General features: G+C 42.7%; 1 protein-coding gene across 6 annotated transcripts in view; it reads left to right on the top strand.

Moving 5' to 3' along the window:
• Nucleotides 1-21313, top strand: part of RTKN2 (rhotekin 2) — a 179543-nt gene that overhangs the window by 1953 nt on the left and 156277 nt on the right. For 3 of the 6 annotated variants that reach the window (XM_015866254.2, XM_015866253.2, XM_015866257.2), the window contains 4 exons: nt 91-201; nt 12188-12238; nt 12374-12480; nt 14291-15968. The gene's annotated coding sequence lies outside the window, so the exon portion shown is untranslated. Of the gene's footprint in view, nt 1-90; nt 202-9734; nt 9903-12187; nt 12239-12373; nt 12481-14290; nt 15969-21313 lie in introns of all 6 variants that reach the window. The other 3 variants (XM_032445583.1, XM_032445582.1, XM_032445584.1) reach the window with 3 other exon arrangements.

Genomic DNA, 21313 nt, shown 5'->3' with positions numbered 1-21313 from the left:
TTTAGCTTTTCGCTTCTTGGTTACTGTTATGTATTATAATTTCCCCCCTCATTTGTGAATTATCCCCTACTCATTTTCACTTTCTTCTAGGAGCTGCTTCCCAGATCCTCTTGATTTGGTTTGAGGAGTTAGAATTGCCTGTAATCGTTGGTAAACCAAGAGTCTCGAATGGAGAACAATGACAAGCTCCCAACCTAGAAGGTCAGTGGTTGGCTGTGAGCGCGTTGTGTCGTGGTGCTGGAGTGTTTCACAAGGTGTAGAACTTGGTGAGGCAGTGCAGAAACCATCCGCTGTCATATTGCCAGTGACTGCAGAGGTGTGTTCACATAGGACAAAAGAGAAGACTGTGTCTAAGAAGCTTTCACACTGTTGGTGCCACTCGTTATGTAAGGGTATAATTGTTTGTTTTGTAAAGCTACCACCAGTCAGAGAGAGAAATATTAGGCAAATATGATTATGATGAGAACAAGACTGGAAAGAGTGAAGACAAACATGTCTGTAACATTTGCTGTTTCTCCAGTAATGATGGCTTACGTAAAAGAAAGTTGGTTATCAGTTATTTATCAGAGAACCTGTAAGTCAGTAGAAGAGCAAAGGAGCACTGGATGTAATGTGCTGAAATCAGGAGGGGAGTTGGGTTCATGTAGATACCAAACTTTAAGCAGGGCTGGGTAGCGTTAGACTCTCACTCACTTCTACCACTTTACGGACTCCTATCCTGTATTTCATTTATTCTCTTAAACACACAATTCACACACTTCATTTGTTGTAGGCTGTCAGTTAAATACACTATTTCTGTATAAAATACATCATTAATGCATTTTATTGACAAGTTGCTACTGAGCAGCTTGGAGCTGTTGGAGTGACTCAGAGTAGGAAAGGCTGTGTGCTGTGCTACTCCCTGTGTATGAATCTGCGGAAATAATAAGCCTTATTCTGGTCTTCTGAGCAGAGCTCCTCTGATTTCAAGGTTTCGGCTGGAGCCAATCAGATCCGTGCTGATGTCCTTGGCTACATTTAGGTTAGATTGTGATGACTGGAGGTGTGAAGTTGTGGCCTCATTTCTTCTGAACTCTCTGACTGTCTAAGACCAATCCTGCCTAGGAGGAAGGAGACATTTACAGGTGTGGTTAGAAACTGCTTTCCCTTCTGGTGTGTCATTTGCAGGAAGAAATCTCTGCCCGGGGCCACTTGTGTAGTGGCACTCTGCCTTCCTGCAGCAGTGGAGCCGCAGGGTACTATCACCAGCTGTATGCAGTCCTGGCAATTCAAAGAGGCAGGGGAAGAGGGAGAAATGTGCTCATGGCTGTGGGGAGTTAGCGCTGTTTGTTGTGTATCTTTAGGGTTTCAAAAGATTAACTGACTTGGGGCAAATCTGACCTACAAGTCGAACATTTAGAATAAGCGCAAAGAAGTATCCGTAACACTGAGTGTGCAGATACAGGTAGAAGATTCCTTCAGTGGTTGCTTAGATTAAAGAAGTACACAGCTCGATTTGCAATTGTAATTCTGAGTCCAGAACTGTCATTCTTATTACTGGCATAACTTTTAAAACAAAGTATCTACAGAGGATGCACGGGTAGAAACAAATGGGAGTCACTAATTATATTGGTTAAACTTTCAATGCACAGAATGCTGTGATGTGGACTATCACTTCTCATCCTTCAACTGACAGAAACAGGCAGGAGAGACACAGTCAAAAATGTTGCATTACTTTCTTAAAACAACTTGTGAATTCTTCATTGCGTATCTTTGTATATGATTGTATTAAAATAATTTCAGTATTATTCTTACATAAATGCACTCCAAAGCAGCAAAATGCGTGAGTTATGTATCATCTTACTGCTACAATATACTATTAATTTGAGTGCTGTTTAAAACCTATTGGGAAAGTTGAAATCTGTTTCCTGTGATATCTGATGCAGGATGAAAGCTGTGCTTGGCTGTGCTCCTGAATCTTTCCTAGCACGCAGGGCTCATCTCCTGTGTGGAAGATCCTGCTTTCAAGCCGGGGCTGTGCAGTGTGGGTGAAACTGCAGCAAAGTGGAGCATCGGCACCCGCTGTGTTGTGGCAGATGGGGCACAGCGTGACACCTGCTGCAGGAGCAGGGCTCTATCTGCTGTATTTGAAACCACATCCCTGTCCATTCAGTTCTTTCACCATCACTGGCTGCCAGATCCTTGAGGCTCCCCTGCCCGCTGTTACATCAATGCTCCGCTTAGTTTTTTTTTTCTCCTTGTGACTTTTTAGGAGAATCCCGAGGGTCCCATTTTGGTTACACAGTGTGAGAGCAGAGGGTGGGAGAGAGCTTGCAAGGTCATCTCTCTTTGGAAGCAGTTCTCTTGGCCTTTAGCCCTCCCCTCAGCAGCTGACTTTCAACTGGTAGGAGAGGGCTGTGTTCATATGATCCAGGGGAAAGGCCCACACTGCACGCAGAGACTGCAGAGGCCTCGTCATCTGGCAGTGATGGGGAAAGTTGCTTTGCAAGGGAAGCCTTGTGTTCCAGTGCATGTCTGTTCCTCCCAGTATCACTACAGCACCATGTTTACTTTTGCCTGCGTTGAGATAATATGCATTATTCGAGTGCTTTAGTATTAGTATAGGGTGTGATTCTGTGCTTTTAGCCTATGAGCTGGAAGTAGATAATTTACCAGCTGTGGGGTCCCAGAGGGTGTTAAGTGTGGGTCTACCACTGCTTGTGCTACACGAGATAGTGATCACAGGACAGCTTTCCTCGGGGTTACAGCAAGGCCTTAAGTAATCCTACATCTGTGGCTTAAAGAGTTACTGCTCTGCAGCTGAGTCGGTGTAACCTGTTTGGTGCTCACCCACAGCCTTCCCTCACCACCACAAAGCTTTAGCATAGACTATCTTTAAGCTAAGCCCTTTCTGTTTCACAATCATGAGTGGGGACTGTACGGTCGTCACACAGGCGATAAGCAGCAAGTAACGTATGAAGCTGCAGTAACTTGATCACCCTTGGGTGCACATCTGGGCTGTAACACAGTTGTTTAAGAGTCTCTTTTCAGCAAGAGATTTTTTGTTGTTTCTTATTAAACTTGGAGATCAAATCTATCTTTGCAAAGATCTCTACAGGGTTAATTGATAGTGCTAAATTTAAGAAGGACAGTTCTATTTGAGGAATAGCAAAGGAATATTTTTTCTGTTTTAAATAAATAGTTGATTTCTTTTTTTTCATGGAAGGCTTTAGTGGAAGGAAAAGAGGTGAGCGGTAGAAATTAGTGGGTAAGATATTTAGTGGGGTGGGGAAATTTCCTTCAATATTTTCAGGTGTTGGTAGCATTTAGATTGTTCAGTCAGTTTTCCAGTTAAATCTATCTTTGTCCTGTACATAAAGAGTCCATATTTAACTCCTTGAGACCTTGGGATGGAGGAAGGAAGTTCTGTGCAAGTATTTGAACAGGGGAGAAGTGGACTGAGGCGGGCAGAGGTGAAAGGCTGGGCCCCACGGGGCTGTTAAAGCCACCCACACAGCTGTGTTGATCGCTCTTGGAGTTGTGCTGCTCAGCCAGGACTTGACTACTTGGAAGGCAAAAGTCATACTTGGAGCACGTATGTGACCACATGCTCTTATTCAGTTGCAGTAATACACTTGTCAGTAACACTGCTTCTGTACCATGCTACCCTACACATATGTGTATCTATCTTGTATGGCTGAGGAAAAAACAAATGTTGACAGTGTATAAAGGGAAATTATTTCAGATATTTAGTATCTAGATCTTACTTCAGCATTTTACAGTGTGCTGGCAAGTGTGTGTCAGATTTTTCCTAGGAAATGAGGGTGCCTTCCAGCAGAAACTGATACAGAAACTCAGCTTTTCCCCAGAAATAGCTTCCACTGTTCCTCATAGCAAAGAGTTTGGAGTTTGCAGGATCAGGGCCTAACAACTTCACATCTTTCTTACTATTCTTTTTTTCTCTTTCTTTCTTCTCCAGGAAAAACAATACTCTGTCATGTCTCCATGTTAAAATGACTGGAAATTGAACGTAGGGGGATTTAGCATGTGATTACTTTTTTTAGATAGGATTTTCTTCACAGCTGAATTAGAGTGAGTCCTTTTTCTCCCAAGCCAGATGGTAAGTGATTCAGTACTTTTAGCGGTAGAAAAATGATTTGTTTTCATTCCCCAGTAGCTGGTGTGAATGTACTTTTCTTTATCTATTTACAGATTATGTAAACACATTTTACCAGCATTTAGGTACATACTTTACAGGCCTAATACTGCAAAGAGTCCTGTATATGCAATGCCCAGCACGTGCAATGGGTTGCCATTGCTTACGGAGAGCTGTTTGCATGAAACTTGAAGCATTGTTGTATCTGTATTTGTATTTCTATGTGTACACTGAAGTTTATGGTGCTTCATGAAGATGCAAACTGAACCATAAGCCCACAGAACAGCTGGGTGACTTTGTGCACTTCTTTCACCTCACAAAGTCTATGAGGATGCCCTTGATCTCTTTTGCTGCCTTTCTGCAGTAGGTTCTTGGGGCTTCTGAGTGAGAGCTGGAAGCTTTAGCCCTGTTGTGGAGTGTTGGGCTGAGTCCTCCCTGGTGCACAGGGGGAATAAGGGCCTCATTCATGTGACTTTTTGGATTTGCCTTTTCCTGATGTGACTGAAGGGGCTCAGCATGGAGAATATCTCCTACCTTGCTGCTCTTGTGTGGGGGCAGAAAAGCAACACCGGGAAGGGATTCCATTCATGGTGAGAAATAGCTGAGAATTTATTAAAAATCCCCCTTTATGTGTGTAAAAGGTCACCCGCATCCGTCTGTATGTGTGTATATAAATACATAGTGTGAATACTGAATGCTGGACACAGTAGTTTCTTATTTTGTGTATATGTGTGTGTGCTAGATAAAACATGTAAAGCGTGTGTACCTCGTGTCAGTGTATGGGTGTTTGAGGCAGAACAGAAAGATCTGTAGCTACCCACTTACTACATTGTAGGGAAATAGTGTGTAGCAGCGTGAAGCCACTGATTCACTACATGAGCAGGCACAAGTGAGGCTGCCCAAGCAGTCTGATGGCTGTCGTTTCCAAGCTGTTAAGAGCCATTTTTGTGAGTTTAATGTGCTCGTGCCTTAGCTTTGTTGGAGAATTGCAGCCTTGAGCATACTCAACATATATATACATACTGCTGCTTTACTGAGACACTACTTCTCCATTTATACAGCCAGTTTCTTTGTGTACCAGTGTGGCTATACATGGTTAGAATACAATTATCTGAATCTCTTGGTTCTCACCCCATCTTCTCTTTCTTCAGCTGAGCATCTTCAGGTTCCCACGTAGAGAAACTGGCTCTTTACCTTCTTTTCCGGGCTTATCAGAGAGTTAAAACTCAGTTCAACTTCTCCTACTTGAAAATGATGACCATCTTCCATGAATTCCAGTAGGGGGAAAATAAGACAAATTAATTTCTATCAGAATGATGTGCTGTGACTCGTCAAGTTTCTCTCCTCAATTAAATGATCACTCAGTAGAGGGGTGGCATAAGAGGGCTCTTGGTTGGTTGGTTGTTTTGATGTGGGTCAGTAGCCAAGATGGGGTGATTTACTGTGCAATAAATTACTTTTCCTTGTATGCAAGGGGAAGCACTTGGGGAATTTTGCTTCTTGGGCAGTGTGGTTGTTGATGTTATGCAGGATGATAGAACGCATGCATCTGCAGAAGGACACGCAGTCCTGCCGGGTGCTTCTGCATGGAGTGCTGTGTGAACCCAGCTGAGGTTAGGCTGCATGCTGGGAGGAATGTCAGCTCGTTTCGCCAGCAATGCTTCGGCACTGAGAGCTGCAACTCTTGATATATCTCATCCCAGTCTTGCTCAGTCTTGTTCTGTACACCTGGGAATTGCTTTACTGTGATACCAAAAAGAAATAAAGGCACAAAATAATGGGTATGAAGCTGTAAATGTTACACCTGTAAAAGAGCAGAACGACAGCTCCTAGCCCAGCTGTCGTTAGCACACAAGGTAGTGCTATTGGGATGTCTGCTGTCAGACTGTTGCTGTGCATCTTGTGCACACTGTAGTTCCCCTCTCACTGACAGCAGAGTGCTGCTTGGTGCAGTGTGCTGCTGTGCTCTGGGACTGAGATGCCTGTCCTTTACTGCTGTGCCCTGCACACACCATGCCTGGCAGTGTGGCAGTGACCATGGTGTGTAGTAGGTGAAGGGAGCTCAGGAGAATTAAACAGAGCAATCTGGTGATGGAGGAAAGCCCGACTTCAGCACTGAGGGCTTGGAAGGAGCAGGGCAGGGGACCAGTTGTATGTGACCTTCTGTGAGCCCCTGTGAGTGCACAGTGCGGAGAAAATATGGCTTGGAGCTTTGAGGGCTAAGTAAGTGCTGGAAGCTCTGGGTTACTCGGGACAGAAGCATATGTTTATAAGCACTGGAAGTACTGAAGAATATTTCTTCTGGTTTCAGTTAATAACAGGGCACGTTGCGTACAGTTTGTTTGCTGAATTGGTTCATTTTATTGTGTGTAAATACACTGTAGAAACAATTTTGTCTTTTGTTCAGTGTTACTCAGCGTGATTTAATTCTTGTAAATCAAATGAATTGAGGGGAATAAGCAGCCTGCTCTAGTCTGTCTGTGATACAAGACCTTGGGGGGATGTGTGCAGCTCCCTTGGAGTCAGAGGGCAATGAGCAAGGAGCAGCGTGTGCTGCAGAACAGGAACCCTGCAGTCCAACCATGGTGCAGGCAGGACTGGTCACTGCTCATGGCACTTAGCTCAGTGAAAAGGTATCCTGGGCAAGTCCTGCTGTCCTGTGTGTGGTACAGAGCTCGGCAACGTGTTGCTCCTGGTGGAAGTGATGTGTTGTAGCAGTAGGACAAATGGGAGCTGAGCTGGTCAACTCTAATACGTTTTTTGTGTTTGGGAATAAAAGCAGGACCCCAGGGGTAAAGTGGCTGTACATGCAAGTAATTGTGTGACTTCTAAAAGGCAAATCATTATTTAATTGTTAGAAATACAAACTGTTAGCACAGATCTTCTGGTTTGACTGAGCTGCATGTGACTGTGATGGAGAAAACAAAGGTGATGATAAGTCTTGGGATCCAAGAGGCCAATGTATAATGGAACTGAAGGCCAAAACAGTTCATTAGCTGCTTTGTAACGACGGGTTTTTATTCTGTGTACAAAACCATCTTTTACTTCCATTAGCTCATCGCAGTCTTTCTGAGTGAATCTGTTTTACTCCAATGGTGACATATGATTACAGTGAAAAAAAAAAAAGGGGCTTGAAAACAAGAATTTGGTTGTTTTAGTGTGAAGATGTTGTAATGTAACCAAAAAGATAAAATGGGCTGAATCTGTATGCAGAATTTGAAAGCTTCATGAGAAGCACAAGTTGAAAATGGCTGTTGTTCTTTTGTCCTTTATGCTGTGTGTTTCCTGCAGTATTACACCTTTGGAACAAGGGCAGTCTAGATCCAAGAGCTTAAGAGACAATTGCAGTCAATTGCATTTCAGTAGCTTAGCACTCTGTCCCTCCTCAGCTGAGCTTCAGGAGCCAACTGTAGGAACCCTGCTCTATGTCCTGTGGTGAAATGATACCTGGTAGCTCAAGCCATTTTGTTGGGACGTAAACGTAAGCCCAGAGTCAGTGGAGCATTTCTGAAAATACTGTCTGGAAAAAGCTGTGGTGGCTGCGAAGCAGAAGCTTGCACTCAGCTGACATCACTGGAAGATGCACACACAAAGTGAAAGTACTTTGTGGCCTTTGGGCTTCTGTTCCTGTGGTACATGAGGTTTTATTCTACACAGAAGATTGAGCCCTTCACTTTTCTTGGTAATAGAGATTAAGTGGGTATCTCTGATCGATTCCTGTCTGCTCTCTCTGGAGTATCGCTCCATGACTTAAAGGAAGCGCTGCATAGTGTGCCAATGGGACTGTTTGGATTCAAACACTGCAATACAGGAGTGATTAACTGATGGTAATTGTTAAAGAGGTGACTACAGTAGTTCTGCTTACCTGGATTGTAGAAATAACTTGAAGAATTAGGTTCACCAAAGTGAAATTCTCTCTACCAGTGTTTGGTAGTAGGTTACTTATGCTTGTTTGCTTCCAACACAGTGTCTTTCTCTAAGCCAAGCTGGAAATAAGGGTTTCCTCTTATTTATGTGTATCAGAAGTAACCGTTAATGTTGGTAAGATTCCAGTGATCTTAAGTGAATGTCACCAGTGGAAAATGAAGCCCAATGCTTTTTGTGTGTTTGGCCAGAGGAAGGGACATTTCCATTTTCCATTGCTGATTGAGTTCCCCTAAGATCTTGTCTAATGTACAGGAACACGAAGCTGTTTCGAGAATATATTCAACCCAGTGCCCTATCACACAGGAAAGTCATGCAATCGAGTTCCCCATTTGAGTGTATTAGGAGAAGCGTATTTCCTGTCTCCTCCTTTTGTCTGCTTTGTTCTTCTAGATTTGGAGTCTCTGGGATTCAAGCTGTCTGCCACTGTGTGAGGCTGCAGGCACCTCTGTGCTGGAGAGAACCACCTCTCATAGCAGTCTGTTCTTTGGGTGCTACTTGGAGGGCTGATTTAGAAGGCTGGTGAATGGCTTGCTTTCTTGTGTAGGTGAAACTAATAACATGGATGGGCTGTGTGAGGAATTCTTCTTCACCCTGCCTAGACTAAGCATGACTGGATATATCAGAAATCCCACAGCTACTCAGTTTTGGGCCCTGTCTGCACGAATCCACAGCACTGGTCTCCAGGAAACTGGATTTGGCTGAGTGCAGGATATGGGTTGCATTAAAAGGCCGTTCCCTGCTGGGATATTAGGAGCAACTGCAGAATAAATATTCACAACTTGCTTTCACAGAATCACGGAATCACAGAATTATCAAAGTTGGAAAAGACCTAGATCATCTAGTCCAACCATTACCAATACTTCCAAGCTAAATCATATTTAGCCTTTCACTTTGTAATGCACAGGACTTGATAGTCCTCATGGGTCTGTTCCATCTCAGGATATTCTGTGATTCCTTTGCAGATGAGTTCTCTAATGCTGCTTTGTTTTTATCCCTAACCCTTGATTTCTCAGTAGCCTCTGCTGTCTGTGTAGCACTGGGTTCTCCAGCTTTCCTACTGGGAATTCAAGGAGCTTGGGAGAAATGTGTGATTCCCAAAATTGACGGCTCACTTCTCTGGCAGTTCCGTGGACTTGATCTGGCCCTGGTCTCAGGGACATATTGGCAGCAGGTTAGGGAGGAAAAAGCAGCACTGCTTTTATTGCGTTTCGTCTGCTGTAGGCTGCTGATGTTAGGTGCTGAAAGGAAAAGTGTTATGAGAAGGTTGTGGGTGAGGGAGAGTCATTGCTATCAAGTGAACTAGGGGGTAGGACACTGACATCTTGGCACACAGGACAGGCTGAAGAGAAGGAATGACTGACAGAAATAAAATCCTCTTAGTCCGGGCAATGTCAACCTGTCAGCATGAGTTCAGTAGTTATAGAGCTGCGAGCCTACTGCTGCCTGCTTTGCAAAGGGCAGATCATGAATTACAAGGCATAGCAGAGTACTTAGGGCTTTGAGGTGCTGACAAGCTGATACCACCCAGAATAACTGCGGAGAGCATGGTCGTGGCCCACATGAGATAGAGTTCTAAAAGCTGAAAAAAACAGTTAGCAAGCATGTCACCCTTGAAGACAGCGTACGGCACACACACTCAAAGCTAATACTGCCTTGCTTTCTGCCTCCACAGCAGCTGCTTGCATGTGTGCAGCCCTGGCACACCTGGAAGTGGGGTAACCATGCTGGGTAGAGCAAAGGGCTGGAAAGTGATGCTACCAAGGCATATAGAACCCTCACAAGAGAGCCCATTTTGGGATGTGAAGGCAATACTGTGGGTCTGAGAGAATACGGGACTAAGGTAAGAGAATGCAGGAGCACACTAATAAGGGCCACTAAGTGGGAAGCCAGAAAGGGCTTTACTGTTTGTGGCTTGAGGAATGGGGCAAGAAGTAATAGATCAGCTCCCAAAGGTACTGGAGTATCTAGTTGGGCTGGAGTAATTTTAAAATGTATCCAGAGTTTGTGGTTGATCCTTGACCATATTGGAAACGTTTTGGTATCCTTCAGCAGTACTATAAGCATCTGACAGTCTTGGTGTGGGGCAATTGAATCAGTACCTAGAACACTGACAACATGCTCCTCTTGTTTGCCATACACACCTGCAGATGTAATACTTTTCTTCTGGAGAATATGGCACTTTCCCATCCTGTGGAACAATGCCTCTCTTCTGCCATTCTCATGGAGATGTGTGGGGATGATATCACTTCCTAGCAAAGCACTGGTGAATCACTTTGTTGGTGTGCATGAATCACTTCTTTGCTACCATTTTCTGCACTGGTCTTAATATAATTTCCAAAAGCAAAAATCATCATTTCAGAGCCCTCTCACTTTCTGTTAAAAAGACAGTACTGAGCTTATCTCATTGCCTGACTTACCAATCCAAGTTCCCATAGTGCTGCAGCTGAAGTTATTGCCACCCATCCAGTTCATTTCCTCCATCGCAGAGTCACAGCAGAGTCGAGAGAGGGAACAGATATGTTTGTCTCAGAGGCTCAGGTGGCAAGTCTGATAACTTGGATTAAAGCTACCTCCCCTGTCCATTTAAACTGCTGGACATTTCACTGAACTGCTTGAATCTAAGGTACTTTTGCTCACTTTTATTGTTCTGCTATGGATCTGATAACCTCTGCACAGGAGCAGGAACACTCTGAATTGCCATGGATTGGGGTGCAAACATTCTTCTTCTAGACACTTAGTCAGAAGCCTCCTGTTACTGCCTGCTAGGAAGTGTAACTGGTTGCTCATATTCTCCATGAACTTTGTTGTGTAAAGTAGGCAGGAAGCTGCAGGAAGCAGCCTTGGTTTAAAGGATAATCAGGCGACAGGCTGCATGGTTGCTAGTTGTGTTGAGGTAACATCAATAGTCTTTGACACTCATCTTATGTATTGGCACAGGGCTTTTTTTTTCTGGGGGAAAAGGAGTGTGAATGGTGTGAACATGATTTCACAAGGGTAAAGGCACTTGTGGTTTATTTTTTGCAAAGCCTGAGGCTGCTTTAAGTAGTTGTTATGACACCACTAATCCTTTGGCAACCGTAAGTTCAGGGAGCTGCGCAGGCAGCTTGGAGGTGCCTTTGCCCATTACCTTATTGGATGAGACAAGCACACCTCAGTCACAGAGATCCAACCTGTTTCTCTGATCCAGCACAGTATGTGTCCCGGCAACTCCACTGCTGACTTTGGAGGCTGTTTCCTGTTGTTTTGTGTTGACTGTTGTGCTTCACCATTTCTCTGTAATACACTGCACATTGTAAGCTGGTGTGCGTAAGGTTTCCCAGTAGAAATTCAAAGTGAAAATTCTTCCTTGGAGGTCAACATGCCATGTGGGACATGGCCCATGTGTGGGCAGCATCTGACAGATTCCTGTCACTGCCACCCAACAGGCTTGTCAGAAATGACAGCACCTGCCTGTGGACTGCACTAACACAGCATTACCAGCCAAAATGAGAAGCATTAGCAGCGTTGTTTGCTCTGTGTGTTCATATTCCTGGTCCTTCCTTGCTTTGATGAACACCTCATAAATGTCTGATGGTTGTGTTAGGATAATGGTATTGGATATGGTTCATTTCAGAGCAGCTCAGAATATTGCTTGAGAGTTTTTCAGTTATCCATGGTTTTATGTATATGAGACAGGTAAGGAGGTTCTCATTACTGTAATGTTTTCATTCTGTAATGTTTCTCATTACAGAATTAGTGCCGAGGGTCAGATCTTTCTGACCCCATTCGTAGGGAGCTCCATTCTTGTATTTGTGGTGTGCCCATGTGCTGGAGAATTTTCAGTTTTCTTTATCATTTGTGATGGATGAAATCACTTGACATCTTTTTTTGCTTTTTTGGTTTTTTGTTTTTTTATAACCAGAAGGTTCTTTGGCTTTTTCTGCCCATCTTGCAGCTGTTAGTGTGCTTCATGTGTGTTATTTTGTGCCCAACAGGGACTGGCAAAATAGCCATTTGTTTACCCTCTCTCTAAGTTTCCCTTCAGTCCAAGCTGCTTAATTTTCTATGTGGTCTGGTGTCAGCCTTCCATTGCAGATAATCTGCTGTTGTGACCCACAGCCTGATTTTTCTTATTCTGCTCAACAGAGCTACCGACGATGGAGTTTAAGAAGACAAGCAGGTGCTGAGAGAATACCTGTGAGTATTTTGTAGCTGTGTGATTTATACTTGGTGTGTTTTGTAAGGCTCTTTGACTCCCTCCTGCCCTGCTTTCAAATACACGACGTTGGAAATCGGTTAGTTTGAATTTAACTTTTTTTTCCTCATCTGCAGTCCCTGGAGAATTCTGATTGCGGTGTTGGCTTGTGGCTGTGCTGAACTAAGAAACAGCTGAGCTGAAGTTCCCAGACTGAAAGATACGATGGCTCCTAGTAACCTTGGTACCTGTCTTTTGCTTTTTCTCCAAACAATATCCAGCAATGTCTAAGTCTCACAGCTTTGTGCGTGTTTAGTATTCTTGAAAAATAAGCAATTTCCTGAGTGCCTATTAGAATTTATGAAAGTAATGGGTCTTTGCCTCTAAGTGCGCATGTTTTTCTTCTTCTATATGTTTTGTATTGTAAATTGATCATTTCTTTCCATTGGCATGGGAGAACTTGGAAATGATATACCATGTTATAGAAAAGGGAAGGAAAAACGCGACAACCTTGTACTCTGCCTGAAGGACCTTTCAAAGTATGGCAAAATTAGCAAATATGAATTGTAGATCAAGAAATAAGGAGAAAAAGGGAGCAAAGATACAGAAGCTAAATTAATGTGGGATTGTCCAGAGAAGCAGGAAGAAGGATTTGGAGCTGCAGAGGATGAAGGATGCTTTGTAAGAAAGACCCAGTAATAAGGGTCAGTACTGCTGTCTGAACCTTCCCTGGCTCAACTTGAGGCCATTCCCTCTCATTCTATTGCTGTTACCTGGAAGTAGAGGCTGATCCCCACCTCACCACAGCGTCCCTTCAGGCAGTCATAGAGAGCCACAAGGTCACCCCTGAGCCTCCTCTTGTCCAGAATGAACAATCCCAGCTTCCTCAACTACTCCTCATAGGACTTGCGCTCCAGACCCCTCACAGCTTCATTGCTCTTCTCTGGACATGTTCCAGGACCCCAATGCCTTTCTTATAGGGAGGGGCCCACAACTGAACAAAGTACTCAAAGTGCAGCCTCAGCGGAGCTGAATACAGAGGAATGCTCACCTCCCTGCTCCTGCTGGTTGCACTATTTCTGATACAAGCCTTGATCCCATTGGCTTTCTTGGCCACCTGGGCACACTGCTGGCTCATGTTCAGCTGAACATCAACCAATACCCCCAGGTCCATTTCCTCTACCCAGTCTTCCAGCCCCAAGCCTGAGGTTGCTGTGGCCAAAGCACAGGACCAAACAGATGTATTCTCTTCCAAACCTGTCAGGAATGGCCATGCAAAGTGACTTTTGGTGGCATTTAGGAAAGCAATGCTGCATGTGCCATAGATATGACCAGTTATTATTTTTCCCCAGTCAAGTGCTGGGACTGTATCTGCAGCTCTCTATTTGATAAGATCTGGAGCAACTGAAGGGCAGGCAAGCTATGCTGGTGCTTGTGTATCTGCTAGAGAAGGTGGAGGTGTGCCTCTGCTACATGGGGAAATACTGGTGCATGCTGAAACCTCTATTAGAAAGAACACCTAATTGTCTTTAAAAGGTTATCCACTAAAGAGGAAAAACTAACAATGAACTGAACAATTACCTTGCGTTTTACTTTTCTAGATACTCTTAACGGCTGCCTTTTCCTCTACAATTAAAATTGGTCTTGAAGAAATTGAAGCATTGATTTGATATCTTTGCACTCTTCCTGTCTGATTTAAGATACTCTCCTGGAGGAACAGCATATTTCTTTAAGTTTGCTTCCCCTTGTTACTATTACTGGTCAAATTCAATTGTTATCTGTTGGAGATCACAAACTATCCACAAATCTAATCGTATTTACTTATGCATTTTCGTTAATTGAAAGATGACAATACATTGAAAAGTAAATGAACTTTGATAGCAGTTTGAGTGAGAAATCAAAACCATGTTTTCAACACATCAGTTTGCTGTTATTTTATTTAATTTTATTAAAATGTTAGTGATATGCATCAGTCTATGGGTCATATCTGCAATTCTGCATGTACTTCAGTGTTTGTTCTTGTTCCATATGTGCCTTTTCCTCTCTCTTTCCAGTCACCATTTCAAAAACATCAGAGGAACCATGGCTGAGCATTTCTCCAGCTCCCGCCTGTGCTTTGGGATGCGAAAGAATAATGTTGGCAGATAGAGGCCTCAGTTCCTCCTGGATGCATCTGGACCATTTTATTAGTTAGTTGACTGAGCCTGTGATCAGACAGAGTGCAGCTGATGATGAGCAGCGCCAAGATAAGGATACTGAGCTGCTGATCAAATAGGTGTATTTCAGGAGACTTGAAAAATTACATGTTCAGAACATCACTCATGAGCCACAGCTTCACCATGAGGACTTTAGGAAAGTCATGGCTGTGCGGATACCTTCACCAGCAATCTTTCAGCCTCTGACAAAACTATCGTTCTTGAAGGTAACTGTGGGTGGTCCTCCTTTGTCTGATTTCTAGAAATTTGGTGCATCACTTTCTAGTTATGCAGCTGATACTCGTGTTTGTATGAATGACTATTTAAAGAAGGAAAGATCAGATGTTTGTTGTTCCGTTTCAATATAAATCAAACTTTGTATTCGCATAGCAATTCTAGCTTAGCCCCAGGAATAGCTTTAGTGTTGCTAAGTGTCTGGAGAGTATTGACTACAGAGACATGGTTATAAGCAGGCTATAATAGTTTCTACAGCTGTTAACAGTTCGTAGAAGAAAGGCAGCATTATTCATCAGTGTTTAAAATGTGCATGACTTGCATTGCACAGAAGTCAGATTGGGAGAATGTCAGTTTTTTTTTTTTCTGAGATTCTGCCAGGAAAGTCTTCAATAACTGGAGAAATTCTTTTCACTGGTGAAATCAACATGCAGCACATTGTGTTATTATAATTGCTTATAGCTCACCATGAAAGTTGTCTTTGTATGTGTGGATGTACGGCTTGTACTGTTTTGTTTTTATTTATTCTGCATTCTCTATTATAATGTTTTTTCCTTTTTTCCAGACCAGAAAGATTGTTATTGAGCTTTCCACAAAGCTGAAATAATGCTGTGTGTTAAAAAAATGTTAACAATTTGAAGAAGTTATAAAAATTTATAAGTTGACTGAATACTTTGGACATTTCTGCATATTTTAATATAAATAGGTAATGCAAATGTTTGTTCTTTGCATTTAAAGGTGGGTCTCTGTTTTCTAAAGGTCTTGTATATAAATTTGATTCTTAAAATTACATTAGAACAAAACCAGTATTTTTTCAGATTGCATAATGGGAAAAGTATATTCGCCAAAGATACAGAACATACGTGGTTATCTCCGAATGTCACATAGTCATGAAATTTTACATAAAATAGTATCAGTTGTTTAAACGACTTAATTAAATGAAGTTAGGGGACTGCCTGTGGCGGTCAGCTGAGGTTCTTCCATTCAGTTTCTTGGGTCCTGGCTTGGCAAACAACACAAAGAGAAAAAACCACGCTGCATCTGGCTGAACTAGAGGAAGTGAAATTTGTAAAGATATTCTGAAGTTCCAGATTGCTCTGATATAACTTGCATAAAAATTCACTTTCAGAAAATCAAGGAAATCGTAGAAGATGGAGGAGTTATTTCAGATGCATTTGGTGCAGCGATGTGCTCGAGTTTCATTCAAAGCTGTAGTGAGAAAAGAGAACAAGAAGATACAAAAGAGAGAAAGAAGGAGTAGAAAGTGGTGAAAGGGAAGAGGAGAGTTTCAGATTACAGTGAGGTGAGCGAGGACCTAAAAAATAACAATTTTGATGAAGATTAGTCCAAAATGTTAACAGTTCAAATGTTGTGGTTCACTGGAGATGCTATCTGAGAGGAAGGGTGTCAGACTGCTTGTTGGTTTTTGGTTTTTTTCATTGGTTATTTTGGTTTTTGCTTTCTTGGGGTTTGATGGGGTTTTTTGGGGGGGAGGGGTGGATGGTGAGGAGCTGGGGAGTGGTGTGAGGTTTGGGTGGTGTACAGAGTAGAAGGAATTCCTTAATTTTCCCTGAACAAGGATGAATGTTTGATACTCTGATGCAGCTTCTCCACAAACACTGCATCCACTAGGAGTAGACCTTGAGAGCAGGAATTTCAGTGGGGTGCCCTGGACTGCATGTGGTGTGCAGCTGGTGTGCTGCCCCTGTGCTGCTGGGGGGCCTTGGGGCTGCTCTTTGATGCAAGCGCAGCACTGTATGTGGAGTGACTGAGGGGCTGTCATAAAAAACACACTCCTGCCCCCAACTAATATAGAGGTACTCTGTGAAACCTGAGGGCAGCAGTGGTGGCAGGGCAGGAGATGCTCAGAATCTACTAGTCCATGTTACAGATGCTGGCAGAACAGATAGCCCTAAGGAATACAGCGGGTGAAGAGGTCACAGTGATCTGTACTGCGCAGTAATCACTCTCAGAAGGAGAAAAGGGAGATGACTGGCTGGCTGAATGTGCTGGAAAAAAATAAAAAGATGCTGGGCCCTTAACATACATCTTAGAAGAGTTGTGGGGTGGTTTTGTCCAATGAAACAGTGCTGTCCAGTGAGTAAGTTCACATGAGAAGGAACATAGGCAAGGTAACAGTAAGTTCTGTGGTGTCTGCCTTCTTCTCAGGGTAAGAAAATTCCCAGGGAAGTTGGCACCTGTGTTGAGGTTCCTGCAGTTTGGTATTTCAGGATGGATTCTGTCCTAGCATTTTTGGAGGGGCTATAGCTGTACTGTGTAACATCAGCAACATTAAAAAGTGTGCAAAACTAATACTCAAGAATCACAGGTTTGGGATATGCTGGTTTTGTACGTTTTTTTCTCAAGACATCCTGGTTATGTTCTTCATGATTTGAAGGCTTCCTTGGTCACTGTGGTGAGTGCAATGAAATAACATTATTGCTAGATGGTGCTTTGCTGTGCTTATCATTCTGAAAGGCTGCTTTCCAAATGGTATCATCATGGTAAATGAATCCTTCCAAGCTTATACTCGTGAAACTGAATTCGGTTCAAGAATCTGTTGATTCTTCAGTCTCTTGTGAGTAGTTTCCATTGTAATATTCTCTGGTATCATTCATTTTGAGTGTTAAAAAGGACTGATTGGTAATGGGGAGTTATCAGAGACTCAGAGACTCATTTCCATGTTCCTTGTCAGTATGCCACTTCATACTGTGTTTATTCTCAGAACCTGTCATATAGAAGTACAGTTTTACAGAACAGAGACACAGAGGGAATGAATGATATCTGTGTAAGGAATTATGTTGCAGAATTGATCTTGGGTTTTCTCGGCTTACGATATTTAGCCCCTGAACTGGTTCTCCTCCTGCTCTGCAGCACTGTTACTTTCCTGTCTCATTGAAGCTGGTGGCTCCTTGAGGCCACAGATACAGTGATCAGGTGAGCCTGAATGTGACACATTTTGAACAAGTGGCTGATGTACCTAAGTATAACATGCATATGTGTGTCAGTACTTTGAAAACACTTTGTCAACGGGAGCTATTGTCTTTGCTATGAGAAATAGGCATGCACAACAGTTTGCCTTTTGAACTTTGGAAAAAAATATTTGCTAATAAGATCTTGGCTTATGAAAGACAGTGAAATGCACGAGCACAACACAGAATTTTACTAGATCTTGTCAGCGGTTATGAAGGTACATTTTAGCAGTGTTAGGATTTTCCAAGCCTCTTTCAAAATGACTGAGCAGCCGTGCTAAATCTGCTGGTTGTCATATGCCTTTCTCCAAGAACAGTTGGCCTTCATTGCTTCTGAGCAGTATTTCCATGTAAGCTCTAAGAAAACAAAAGGCGACCCAGGGAAATCTGAACAGATCTCTACTTTAAAGATCTCTGCTTAGAGACCAGCCACATTCAATCTGTAGAGCATGTAGAATTCTTTTTTTTTCCTGGGGAAAGGCAGAAGATGGCAGTAGGTGCAGGCTGGGGAGGGAAGAAGCTGTGCCATGACACATCTGCAGCGTTTCTACATGTTGGGTTAAAGAACAGTTCTCCACACTTCTGAAGTGATTACAACTGAAGTAATGAGAAAGAATCATTGAATTTTAACTAAAATAAAGATGGAATTTTTATGTGGTCATGGATTTTTGATGCTATTGTGTTCATGTTTAATTCTCTTTCAGGTTTAATGAGAGCTGATTTTTTAATTTATTCTTACTTATTTTTTTAAGGAATATGCTCTGCCTGAAATTTTATGTTATTGCATAGGAAGTTCATACACATTTGTTTAGCTGCTAGATAAATAGATTAGTACTGATGACGATTTCAGAGGATAACAGGTTGTTAAATTAATGTGAAGGGCCTTATTCTTTTGCTTTGCTGCATGTGTTCTGATGACTGATTTTCCTGGGGTGCCCTTTTTAGGGCCTATGTTGGTGGTTCTGGTGGTTATCCATGTTATCACTGTATAGGTATTAGTTTCAGTAGAGATCTGGAGTAGCTTGCTCTGGGATTTTAAATATCAGAAGAGAGATGCTGGCCTTGGAAAGCTACAAACTAATGAAGTCTCACACTGAAAATTAAAAGCATAAAATGTTCTTTCAAAACTTAATACATTTGTCCCAAGTGGTACATCGTATGGGTAAATAAAATACTTCTATAATAGATTTGAGACCTGTGGAAATTCAGCATTACGCCATTGGTCCCTGCATCCTTTTGCTGTTCAATGGAGAGGAAGATAGCTGTGTGCAGGTTTACTTCAGAGGCTCCTTTGCACATTGACTCCTGTTGTCTACTTGTTTTTTTCACACTTCTCTCCCTTATCTCCATATTTTTTTCCCTGAACTCCAGTAATTCACTGTCTACCTCTGATTCTTCCTGGGTTGCCTTAAGCTGTGGTCTGGTGTGAGCTGGTTGTGTGAGGATATCCCTTTCGAGTATCTGTAGTTTTTAAATGGTACGGGTCATTCGCAATGCAGAACATAGATGCATGAGTATACTAACAACGATGCTGTCAATTAACAAATGCTCAGATCACAAGGTGTCTGTAGGGAAGCAGGTAAATATCCTTGCTGCTGTGGTTTTGAAATCATTGACGATAGTTTGCATTGCTGAAGTTGGTGATATAAGATCAAATTAACATCCATAATTACCTGTGAAACCTCAGAATTTCATGTTTCAGAATGTGAAATGCAGCCAGTTACCTTTCCGCAGTTTGTTTTCCATTATGTCTGGTCCAGTTTGAGTGCCTTGTCCTGGAGGGGGAAGAAAGTGCTGTACCATATGTGGATGAAGTAAATCAGTTTGCAAGTATATAGTATCCCATCCATTTCCCATAAAATCCTTTGAGTCCTCATAATATTCTCAAGATGCTATAAAAAGTTTAGTTGCAAAGCGAGTATCTGTTTATTCTCAGTAAGAAAATGTATGTTTTTTCGTTCATGCTTTGTTATTTGCAAGTTATACGGCATCATATGCTTTGTTCTTCTGAAAAAAACAGAAACAAAAGGAAACTGTTCAGCAGCAATGTATTGTTCTTAAACCTTGACAGTTTGCATGGGAACTGCTCGCTCCTTGTAGACAGCTCCTCAGAGACCTGCAGTTATGTTAGGCAAAACGAGTGATGTCATTATTTTCATGAAGCTTGAACCTTTAGCATATTCCTCCCCCCTCTGAATGTCAGGCCTTGTGTAGTCTGCATTTTCTTCCTGGACAGGGAGTGATGAAAAAGGAATTATTTCAGTTAAGTGAATAATTTGCACACAGTTATTTGTCCAAACTTTCTTGTTTGCATCATGTTGTTGATGCAGTTGCTGGTATTCATGAACCTTTGAAAGTTTCTTTAAGTTGTAACAACTCTATATATCAATGCAAAACAGCGTTTTGTGAGCTATTGTTAATCACACTGGTGGCTTGATGAGCTCTGGCTGCTCTTGGGGGCAAACACTTGGTGCCAGAGCACAAAGGTTTCCAAATAAATGCTCCTGAGATAATTGTAGCCTTTCCTTGAAGGCTGCTCTGTGAAGCTCAGATGTTGGCTTTAAGTACTTTCGCTTCTACAACTTAGTTACACAAATGTTTGTGAGTTGTACAACAAAAGGGGCACATGGAATGCTTGAGGTAGTGGAATGCAAGGAACAGTCTGCAGCATAGACGTTAGCTCTCATGCTGTGTTGAGCTCTTTCTGTTCTTAGGCTGTGTATTGTTCAGGATATTCATATACATCAGAGATAAAACTTATACAAGTGCTGGAAGAGTCACTGGTTTGCAGTCTGCATCTCTCAGATCCCTGTCCTGTCTTGCATCTGCTAGCAAGTGCTTCCTGCTCTTCAGGCTGCTGTTACCAGCTGGAGCAGAGAAGGACAGTGTGGGATACTGTAGTGCATGTGATAGCTGTTGACTGAGGCTGGTTCATTCTGTTCACGCGAAAAGATGGCTTATACCTTTTTGTTTCCCTCATCAATCTTACAGCTCAGACTAGTAAGCATTAATTGAATTTCTTCTTCATGCTTTGCAAAGTCTGAGACTGCACTGAAGAGTAAGTGTTCATGCTGTTCATGAGAAATCTGGCATCTTACTAAGTAGACTTCTTGAAAAGGATCCAGGAGGATGGAGTACTATCATTGTGTGTTAGAGTGGTACAGCCACAGGTGGGGACTCAGTATATACTGGTGACTACCTGATATAGTGAGTATCCAAGCCAGCACATCAGAACAGTACAGACAGCTGTTAAAGCAGTACGGGGTCCTAGAGGTGGTAAAGATTAGCCAAGGCATAAATGCTGTATTACACCCTCACTGCAAGGCCTGGGGAAATGGCACAGGCTTCATGTGGTGCAACCTGCTCTCTCTAGATTGTGCCAATGGCCAGATTACCCAGCCTCAGGACTATGATGAAATTGTGGCCCTACTAAATGCATCCTCTTCCTCCTGCTGAAGGCCTCAGGCCTCCCATTCAGCAGCAAGTAGAAATATCTTTCAGCCAGTACAGTGTGAGCAGTCTTGCACAGCTTTGTGGCATTTGTCTGCATAGTTTTAACCTTGTGTTTCTGAAGGAGGCTTCAAAGGACATCCAGTAGCCCAAGGATTCGGTGTCTTCCCATCTTTTGGAAATAGAGGTGGTGTGAATGGACGGGATGGGGTTAGGTTTCTTTCAT

Source organism: Coturnix japonica, chromosome 6 (genome assembly GCF_001577835.2).
Source record: "Coturnix japonica isolate 7356 chromosome 6, Coturnix japonica 2.1, whole genome shotgun sequence".
NCBI lineage: Eukaryota > Metazoa > Chordata > Aves > Galliformes > Phasianidae > Coturnix > Coturnix japonica.
This window is presented reverse-complemented; position numbering and strand designations above follow the sequence as displayed.